This window comes from Amborella trichopoda, chromosome 5 (genome assembly GCF_054954075.1).
Source record: "Amborella trichopoda isolate Santa Cruz 75 chromosome 5, AtrichopodaSantaCruz75HAP2 v2.0, whole genome shotgun sequence".
Lineage (NCBI taxonomy): Eukaryota > Viridiplantae > Streptophyta > Magnoliopsida > Amborellales > Amborellaceae > Amborella > Amborella trichopoda.
The window spans coordinates 33,901,444-33,913,070 of NC_142340.1; the positions used below are offsets into that span (position 1 = coordinate 33,901,444).

General features: G+C 35.5%; 1 long non-coding RNA gene across 1 annotated transcript; it reads right to left on the bottom strand.

Moving 5' to 3' along the window:
* Positions 1–6,212: 6,212 nt before the first annotated feature.
* LOC110007123 (uncharacterized) lies at positions 6,213–11,363 on the bottom strand. The gene is made up of 2 exons (XR_002280670.2): positions 10,640–11,363; positions 6,213–6,984 (listed from the first exon to the last, which is right to left on the bottom strand). It is a non-coding gene; the product is annotated as an uncharacterized LOC110007123 (long non-coding RNA).
* Between the last annotated feature and the right edge of the window lie 264 nt (positions 11,364–11,627).

Below are 11,627 nucleotides of genomic sequence, written 5' to 3' on the forward strand. Positions count from 1 at the left end.
TCCCATATTGGAATCGAGATTCTTCCCGTACTAGAATTGTGAACTAATTCCCTCCGGTATATGAGAGAAGTATTCAAAAAATATATAAATTTACCTATTATTACATGATCGAATTTTTGTATGTATATACTCTGTCCAACTACCAATGTCAACTTTTATGATATCTTTGCAGACAATTCCCTACAATGGACTCGGTTGACCGATAACCCTATGCCTACAAGGTCTAGAGCTAGTGTATGGCATACAAGGAGTGAGAACAAGGGTGAGCTCCCTCTCCTTTTCTTGAATTAAAAAATAAATACATGATATAGAAATTCTTCTTTGTTAAATGTAGTTTTGAGTGTTTTGATTTTTGAAAATTGAGTTATTCATTTTTTAGTCAATATTTGATGTTTAATTTACCTTAAACACCACACAGGGCAATTCACTCATATCCTTATTGTCTTCTTATTATACTTAAAGAAAAGTATTTTTATCATTTTATTCTACTTGAAGAAATGAAGTGGTGGCATATCTCTCTCATCATATTTTAAACATTATTACATTGGTAGTTTAGTACCCACATCATTTACCAAATATTATTAAATTTGAAGTAATATTTTTTTTTAGTATTATTTATTCTTGGTAAGAGTTCTTAAAAAGTAACATGGAATGAAGGATAGAAATTAGTAAATAACAAAATGAAAATTGTAACATATTACCCATATTTAAAATTTTGATTTTATTGTCGTGTGCAACAACTTTAAATTCTCTCACGCTCTCATACATGTCGCACTCACTCATGATTGAGCAACACATACTTACATGTTATATTATTTAGTTGAAGACTTGAAGTTCATATTCTCACATTATATTTATATTATATTATTTAGTTGAAGACTTGAAGTTCCTATTCTCACATTACTTTCATGTTATATTATTTAGTTGAAGACTTGAAGTTCAGATTCTTACATTACTTTCATGTTATATTATTTAGTTGAAGACTTGAAGTTCCTATTCTCACATTACTTTCACGTTATATTATTTAGTTCAAGACTTGAAGTTCCTATTCTCACATTACTTTCATGATATATTATTTAGTTGAAGACTTGAAGTTCCTATTCTCATATTACTTTCACGTTATATTATTTAGTTCAAGACTTGAAGTAAAGATTGAATGCATTTAACATGGGAAACAAAATGAAACTTTTACAAATAAAAAAACGATTGAAGTTTAGTTCAAACAAATTTAATGAGGGAGACGAAATGTGACCTTTTACAAATAAAAAAAACTATTAGTATTGAAGTAAAATTTGAGCAAATTTAAATTTGAGACAAAATATTGTTTTTTATTTCAAAAAATACTCTTATAATTCATCAATGTTCTCTACTATATACCCATGTTCCTATCGAATAATGATGTGCATGTTCCAATGTCAGATGAGGGGTAAGAGAGATTTTATGCTAGACGAGAAGGATGAGGGAAAAGAGAGAACTTGTGAATTCATCCAACAAATATTCATATACATTATATTATCCAAAAAGCTAAAAAAAATGAGGAAAAGGATGAGGGGAAAGAGAATCTATGAATTCATCAAAAGTTATACATTATATCATCCAAGAGGAGGGGGAGGGAGAGAGAGAGAGATCTTAATAGCTACATTTTTCTCTTCTTGTTCCTTCAGGCGGCTTTGAGCTTTTCTGACATCACTTAGGACAATACAACCCCTCCTTGTGCTGGGGTAGGTAAAGGCTGACTGAGTTGATGAGTAGAGGTGGGAATACATGTCAAGTCATTAATCTATGTCGAAGTAGATGGGCCAATGGTAGGACCTTGAGGTGGTACTATGGCAGTTAAATGTGTGTCGTCATCGACATCAATGCGTGCACTCATCTATTCTAAATGCCTCTATGTCATCCTCTAGGTGATCGCCTTCTGGATGTGCATCCCAATTCTTGTATCGTTTTTCATAGTCTGCCTGTAATCTACCCAATAACCTGTCATTGTAATGTACATACACCAATGACTCCGATCTGGCAGCATTAAGTCGATTTTGTTTGATGCTATGAAGATAGCTGCATGTGCTCCAGCATCTCTCGGCACATGAAGAATCAACACTCTGTGATAATACCTTCATTGCAATTGAATGCAACTCATAAGCCCTATCACCCACCATACAAGTCTTACCATGCTACAACAGACTCAGTGGCCCGATAACTGATGGGTGCTGCAAGGGAAAACAACCCTCTATTTCTTATAAAATCACTGATTTGTTGCCGCACTCTACCCCATTCGACGTCGTCTACAATTAATACGTTAAGAGCAGCATGGTAACAAGTAGATACTTCTGGATCTTGATGGGACTTCACCCTTATATCCCCCTCGCACCCCCCCCCCCCAGCCTCCCGGGTGTACGCAGAGCCAACCATTCACAAGAGTAATACTTCGAACTAAGGAGGAATGTCAAACAATGGAAAGGACGAATAGACTAGTCCCAACGATTCATAGCTAACGTCTTCACTCTTTGAAACAATATGGGACCATCATATAGAGGTATTATGATTTCTCCTAACAATGTATCCATACGCTCATATGAATCTCCCAGGACAACTTTGTCGATGTTTGCAAACATCAGCATCTTCCATATTGGTCTAGTGAACCGTAATATCATTTTATTTATTTTCTAAAAATCCTCGCTCATAAAAACATCCTGGACCTCGTCGTGTTTAGTGTTGCCTGCCCCACGTCTAAGACTCTCCCACTCATCCCCCAACACCAAGGATGCCAATGCGACATGCACTTCCTTCAAATGCATCAACATAATGTAATGATATCCAAACCTAGTTTTTTTTTTTACTTTTAAAAGCTCGAGGTTTGAATAAGTCCTAAAAATGTGGAGACATCTTGAATGATTTTTTATGTGCTTCACCACCCTTTTGGCTTGTTTGTAATGGCTCCTAACTAAAGCAAAATTATGATTTTTCTTTTTCTTGTCAACAATATCCTTTCATTAGAAGACTCAAAATGTGTACTAAACAACCCGACTAAAAAATGTGAGGATGTCGGCATTGAATTAAAGCCCCAATAGCATTGCAATTGGCGGCATTGTTAATGTCAACCTGAATTATATTATATGGTCCAAAAGTGTCTATAACCTTTAAGAGAATATTTGCAATGTATTGGCTCGTATGCTCAACAACAGAGTAGTCAAGACTATTCATGAGCATAGCCTTTTGATTTGACACGGCCATGATGTTGATCAAAGAACGATTCCTTACATTGCTCCAACCGCTTGAAACAACAGACACATCATAAGAAGCCCACTCATTCCTTATTGGACCTAGTACCTGATCTATTCTATTTCTCTCATTATCAAGTAGAGTTGTCCTAAGGTTTTCGTATTTGGGAGTCATATAGCCCTTCGGTGCATTGTTTATGGCGTATACCATTTCATGGAATCTAGGACCCCATGCAACATTAAAAGCGATCCTGTGGAAATACAAGAATCTTCCAACTGCAACATCCACATCATCCCTGGCTTGCAGATTAAACAATTGTGAAATTTTGGCATGAGTGTGTCCTTTCCCTTTTTTATCGGCACTAGTTGATTGTAATAGTGAAGGGAACAAGGATTTGTCTATTAAAGTCATAGTATCTATTTGTGTCCTACTCCTGTACAACCTTTGACCTTCATCTTTTTCATGTTTCAAAGCCAACTGCATTTCTTTTGATAGCTTAGAGCATGTTGAGATTGCTTTAGACCTGTTCCCAAATTGTTGACTCAAAAGGTGAGCACGCACACGAGCATAAGATCCAGCAAAGGAGCCTCCCTACAATTAAAATTGTGTAACCAATTCTTGGTACCCCCAAACCCTTTTGTATAACTACCAACCACAGTGACATATTTCCACAACAAGTTTTGGTGGGCTCCTCAACCTCATCTTCAAAATTCAAGGTCTCAACTGCATTGTCTGAGCCGAAAAATCAGCATAACATTCCTCTCCCGCCATGCTAATGCAACCTGTGCATTTGACAATGATAACATCTGGTTAAGGTCTTCCTTCTATCGAACGCATGAAACTTGGACCGCCCCTGCCCTAATTCCGACCCAAGGAATTTAGCTTGGATCCACCCTACCGAATTCTGAACCAAGGCATGCAACTTGGATCCCCCCACCCCAGTTTTGACCCAAGGCATATAACTTGGATCTACCCACCCGAGTTCAAACCCAAGGCCCATAACCTAGATTCGCACACCCTAATTCTGACCCCAGGCATGTAATTGCCCACCCAAATTCCGACTCAAGGCATGTAGGTTGGATCCTCCCACCCTAATTCCAATCCAAGAAATGGATCATGGAACCGCCCAACCTAATTCTGACCCAAGGCTGGTATCTTGGATCCGCCCATCCAAAATCTGAGGCATGTAACTTGGATCCGGCCAACAAAATTCTAATCCAAGGTACTTAACTTGAATCGCCACCCGAAGACAAACCTAACCGTCTTATATATGACATAAAATTAAAGGGCCCTTTTTGACGTCCTACACTGGTACATTTTCACAATAGAGTTATATAACCATTTGAAGAAAAAAACATATATAGATTGGTTCTATGTCATGGACATTAAGGACTTTTCATAGCATTTAGACCTTTCCATCAACACTTGTTTCGAAAAGAAGGATCGGAGGTTGAGAAAAGCATGTGCATACATAAAAAAATCTCATTTTTGATTGCTGACGTGGTTAACTAGTACTTCTATCAACTCTTGTTTTAAAAAAAAGGAACGGATGTTGAGAAAAGCATGTGCATATATAAAAAAACTCATTTTTGATAGGTTAACCTGTACTTCTATCAACATTTTTAGAAAAGAAGGATAAGATGTTGAGAAAAGCATGTGCATACATAATAAATAAATAAATAAATCCTTTTGATTAGTGATGTGGTTAAGGGTTTTGTAAAGCATTTAATCCTTAACTTGTATTGCTTCTATGAAGATTTGTTTTGAAAAGAAGGATTAGATGTTGATAAAAGACAGTGCATAGAGATTTTATGGTCGAGCAATGATTCCCCATTCACTATTTGTACTTCACATTTAAAAATATCATACGTTCTCAATTCTCTATTCGAACTCTCTCTAAAAACTTTTGAACTTACCCATTTAGAAACCATGGATTCGTACTTTCTCTAAAAACCTTTGAACTTTGGATGTAATCTATCAAAAAGCCTGCAACTCCTTCCCATTTGAAAACCACATGTTCTCTATTCGTACTCTCTCTTCTTCTCTTTCTCTCTCTCTCTCTCTCTCTCTCTCTCTAAAAACATTTAAACTTTTGATGGTTTCTCCATTCGAACTCTATCTAAAATCCTTTAACTACTTTCCATTTAAAAATATTTGTCAACACATGTACTCTATCCGTAAAAGGCAGTGCATAAAGACCTTATGGGAGAGAAATGAAATTCCAATTCACTATTCGTACTTCCCATTTAAATCTTTTCGAACTCTCTAAAAACCTTTGATCTTTTCTTTGATTCCCTGTTCATACATTATTTAACAGTCTTTGACCCCTTCCTATTTAGAAAGCACATGTTCTCTATTCATACACTCCTCTCTCTCCTTCTAAAAACCTTTAAACTTTTGATGGTCTCCATTTGTACTCTATCAAAAGGCCTTTAACCACTTTTCATTTAAAAACCTTTATCAACACATGCACTCTATTCGTACTATTTTTCTCTCTAAAAACCTTAAAACTTTCGATAGTTTCACTATTCGTTCTCTACCTAAAAGCTTTTAACTACTGTCCATTTGAAAAGTCCTCTATTCGTAATCACATAAGACCTTTGAACTTTTTCCCATTTAAAAACCAAACCATTATACCCACATAATACTCTATTTTCTTATAAGCTTCACTTAATCATTCCCCATAGCCACGCATCATAGGATATATAAAACGAGCAGAAAATACATTCATTATAGGTAGAAAGAGTAGAAAGGACATTCATTATATACAGAGAGTAGAAGCATATAAAAAGTTGAAATATCAATCATTATATATAGAAAGAGGATAATATATATATATATATATATATATATATATATATATATATAATGCACTTAATCCTCTTTCTAACTTCCCACGGTAATGGGAAGCACGTGGAGGCATGTGGGCCGAAGACGCCACTGCAAGAAAAAAGAAGCCATACGCACATTACCATCCACAACAAAAACAATAATTGCATTCACAAATAAAATAAAATAAATAAATAAAAGTGTTCAATAATTGTCATCGGCCTTCAGATAAGGGTCACAAAACCATGCACCAAACATAATACCGATAAAGTAGAATATAATCCACTGTTACCAAATTAAACAGTATGACCATCCTCCTCCATTGCACTAGGGGAAGTAAGAAGACCACCATAAGGGTCAAGAATGAACTCCACATTAGAAGCACGGTTAGACGAATCACCGAGATACTTATCGACATAAAACATATGAGCGCAATTCATTTGAACAACACTCATATTTTCCAATCGAGATGTCAAGGACAAGATCTCCTCCTTAAAGCAACTTTCTCTCCTCCTCACCGGAAGCTTTAAACCAACGCTCATGTAGAACCTGTGAAGATAATCCATTGTTCTCGGTCCTAAGATTTTCATAAAGCACAGTGGCCTCCTGAAGTTTTCCTCAGTAGTAGGTCCAAATCTTATATGATTAGGTAGTTGTGGGCATTCCTAATGACATATTGCTCTGCCTCCTTTTTGGTAAAGCATGAAAGCCCCTCAAATGTTCGGCCACGCATAGTGACCTAAGCTTTAAACATCCGACACTTAGGAGTTCCATTTTGAGATACTAGATAAGGAGGAAGTTAGTTATCGTTTCCCCTTGAGTTAAGTTCTCATTTTTAAAGGATACGTTCTCAAGTTCGAGAGCCCTCGGAATAAGAGCCCTAGGATGTCTTTGGTGTATGCAGTTTGCAGGTGACCCACTTTTCATAACGGTGACCTACAAGCAGTTAAAAATAAATATAGATGGAGAATTATAAATTAACCCTGAGATGCATGTCGTAAAAGTATACATCACAGGGCTAAACAAGTGCATAGTTGTGTTCACATCAATATCTATACAATTTAACAGATTATTTTAGAAGGCCAAAACAAATTATACATAAAATCATTCAATAAAAAAGAAATTAATTAAAATTCAAGCAAATTAAAAAATAACACAAAAAACATAAGCTCATAATAAAAACAATTCGCATCCATCAAACATAAGCTAAAATTAGAGCAAATTGAAAAAGAATACAAAAAACATAAGTTCATAATTGAAACAATTCACAACCATCAAACATAAGCTGACACATCAAACAACAATGTAAATTTATAACTCACTTTAAACAAATTCATCAATACTCGGTCAAAGAGCAAATAGAGAAAGTAAATTTCAAGTCACAAGACCCGTAAATAACAACTAAAGGTCTGTGAGAAAACAGTTATTAGTTTGAAGGTCTTAAGGACACAATCCAAAGACAATTTGTATACATATAAATAACTTTTTTAGATAGCAGAGTCCGCAGAGTATTAGGCAGTTGTGTCTTAGACACAACTGCGTAATACTTGTAAACTGAGGAGCAGAGCTCCTCAAGGGAATCCTCAAACACCTTAGCATTGCAGGAGAGCATCATCATCTCTTCCTCATTCTTTCCAACCCTCATTTTGAAAGCATCAAGGCTCAAACTAAGAGCATCAATGCTCACTCATAAAGCGATCACACATCACTATAAACAATTTAGTCTTCACCATGAGATCCTTAGCCATGGTATACCATGAGGAATTTTCTCCCTGTGGTGTGTTTCCATGCTCTAACATTCAACATTAAACCAACGGAGTGACAAACCAACAAAATGGCAAACCATTAAAGCAATAGTTCATACTTTATAATTCATCATTACATATTATATATTTCAAACTAGCAAAATGATAACTATATAATCCATATTCCATAGTAATGCTTATTTTCTTTATTTTATTGTCCTTAGACTTTAGGTAATGTAAAAGAGACATTAAAGAAAACAATAGCATTTTATTTTACAAAAGTTACATAGAATCAACCTAGGCGGAGAAAGAAGCACATAATATTCTACTTATTTATTAATACATGCATATCCCTATAGAATCAATCAACCTAGAAGGACAAACAATTAAAATATAATATTATCATAAGCATATCCATCAGATACACTTCCCCATTAATATGTAATTATATTCTCTATAATCTAGAGTTCCAGATTACTGTTTTATTTTGCTTATTCTTTTTATTTCAACACTTTATTGTAATAGAAAGACATAATGAATCCATCCATAGCATAAGAAGTTAAGAATAATAGTATTTTACTATATAATAAAGACACTGAACTATTTTAAAATCATATAAACCTAGAAGGAGAAGCCAATGCATTATGCATTTCCATTATAGACACCCCAACTTTAACACATGGTTAAATAGATAGACATTAAAGACAATTAGGTATATTTATTTTAAAATAAAGACCTACATACTATGAATAATAATAATTTACTTTAAAATAGAGACAGTCAAGCATTAAAGAATCAAACTAGAAAAAGCACAGTTATATTATGCATATCCATTAGAGATAGTTAGGTATATTTCTTCTTTATTTTTATTATTTTAATAATTACAATAATGAAGTAGAAACAAAAAGGAAGCAACTCAAAAGCAAAAGAACAATGATATTTTACAATTGCATAGGAGTGACTTTTATGCAATCGAACATTCGAATATTTCTGCATTCCAACACTTTCTATAATCCAGAACTGTGGTTTTAATCTCTTTTATTTGTATTTTATGTGAACTCTTTAGTGCACTGAACATTTTGTTATTGATGTTCAGGGCTAAGAGCCTTCAAAAGAGAAGCCATTATTCAAAATGTATAGTACACATCACATATCTGAATGTAAACCTTATATAAAAGAGCAGCTATGTTTTCGAAATGGCGCAATGTAAATGATTGAAAGTTGGACATCTATAAGATATAAAGAGTCCCTCTAATTTGTGCCTTTCTAATGACGAGAACTTAGACAATTGTGTTCGAGTAATTTCCTTCAACAACATGATCATTGCCAAACTGATAAAATGTACAATACATCAACGAAAATCTCAAAAAATAAAACAGTCCCGTGTATGTATGAACCAAGCATGAAAAGCAGTTGTAGTTACAAATCTCAAAAATCTCCAAATTTTAATTCTTAAAAACGAAATTGAAACGTAAATTTATTTTGCATCAGCAAATTCAAATCAAAAGACGAAGCATTGGATTTACATTAGCAGAAACATCATTGTAGTGGGCAAAAATGGAATGAAAAATGATGAATCCGTAATAACACATGAATCTTGAAAAAATAAAGAAGATAAATAGTTAAAGATAAACTAAATTGACAGCAACAAAAAGTAAAAAAAAGAAAAAAAAGCAAATAAAAAAGTCATTCACAAAATGATTTTCCATGAACGTAAAAAAAAAAAAAAGTAGACCAAGCATATGTATTTAGTTCAACGATATAATGAGTGAAAAATCTGAAACACCATGAGTAAATGATTGATACGAAATAGAGCTCATTCAAATCATGCTTGATCATACATGCATGAAGCATAGGACGTAGTAAATCATGCTTGATCATACATGAAACATATGATGAAGGAAATCATGCTTGATCATACATGCATGAAACATAGGATGAAGCAAATCATGCTTGATCATACATGCATGAAGCATAGGATGAAGAAAATCAAGTGCAAGAAGGTAGAATGTGCAAAGAAATGCTAAAATGATGATGGTTTGTGGTTGTGAGGAGAGAGAGAGACTTGTTAAGATAAAGATGGTGAACGTGGTGCATTTGATGAGATGGTGGGGCGGTTTTATGAGGTGATAATTAGAATACTGACAGGTTAAGTAGGGGACACGTAGAGATGGAGGATTTAGAGAGAGAAAGAGAGAGAGAGGGGAGGGTTGAGAGAGAGAGAGATGGAGAGGATTTAGAGAGAGAACAAGGTTTAGACAGATAGGATCGTGCACAGAGATTTGGGCATGACCGTGTAAGAAATTATGTGAGATAGAGTATCTAAATAGGCTTTAGAGAGAGAGAGGGGAGGGTTTAAAGAAAGAGGGGAAGGGTGGAGACATGACAGAGAGGGGGCAAGGTTGAGACATGAGAGAGAAGGGAGGGTTGAGATATGAGAGAAAGAGATGGTAGGGTTGAGACTTTAGTGCGCGAGAGAGGGGAGGGTATAGAGAGAGAGAGATAGGGAGATGGCTGAGAGAGAGGATCTTGCATCGAGATTTCGACGTGAGAGTTTACGTAAGAATGTTTATAGTGCAAAATTAGAGAGATCTTCAGAGGAAGATCCCTCAGATCTGAACACCACAAATTGATTTTAAAAGAAGGTGATAGAGAATATGGGGAAAATCGAATTTTGATCTGAAGCCAGATTCACCGAGAAACGAGCATATATGTTCTCAGATTAGTGGCAGCGCCAACATTGATCCGAATATGAAACACAAAATAAAAAGCAATAAAAACTAATATAATCTAATTAAAATGAAATAAAAGTAGAAAATAAATAATAAAATTGTAAGAAACGATACCAAACCGGACCAGATTGCCCAGGACTCTCGAGCCTTATGGGGCTTGCCCGTATCAAAACCAGTCCTCTTTTGTCTCTCTTAGTCGGATGTTCACCAGAAAGTCTCTAGTTGAAGAAGGGCGGTTGTGCCCTATGGGTAGATCTAGGGTGGTTATGCCCTAGGTCTAGGTTTTCTCAGACTTAGGTTTTCTCTCAGGAGGCTCGAGTTTCTGAAGCAGTTTCTAGGATTTTCTCTTCTCTCGTGTAACTCTCTCTGGTTTTTTTTGTTTTCTCTGATCTGTTCTCTTCCCTAGGGTTTTGATCTCTCAGATTTTTTAGCTCTATCTGCTCTCCCCTAGGATTTGGTCTCTCTCCCCCCTCTAAATGACCACGAAAAGAGGGTTTACAGGGGGTCAAAATCTGCAGGAGAGGGTATACTCACATAACGATCACGTATTTATCCAAAAAAATAGGTTTACTAAATTAAATGTGATCATAAGAGTTCAGAAAACCATGAAATTTGCCACATTTAAAATGGGGTGTCAACAAAGAAAGAGGGACAAGAGAGAGAGGATAGGGTTTAGAGAGAGAGAGACATAGGGGAGGACTAAGAGAGAGAGAGAGATGATCATGCAAAAAATATTATGGTTGATGGTAGTGAGATAAGTTGGAGTGCCTACATTTAGGTGATGGGGGGTATGTGATGGGGTGAGATAGGTTTGAGTGCTGGAAGATGGGGTTAAGATAGGTTTGCATTCCTAGGTGATGGGGTTAATAGGGTGGCTAATAGGCAAGGGGCACATATACAGAGAGAGAGAGGGGGGGAGGCCTTAGAGAGAGAAAGAAGGAGATAGAAGGCACATAGAGAGAGAGAGGGGAGACGGACTTACCTTGGTGTGATAGTATTTATATATAGGGTTGGCTTAGGTAATTAAAATACTAGATTGTAGGGGGACATATAATGATGTTAATTAAATGAAAAGGGATATTACATATCTTTATTAGATGTC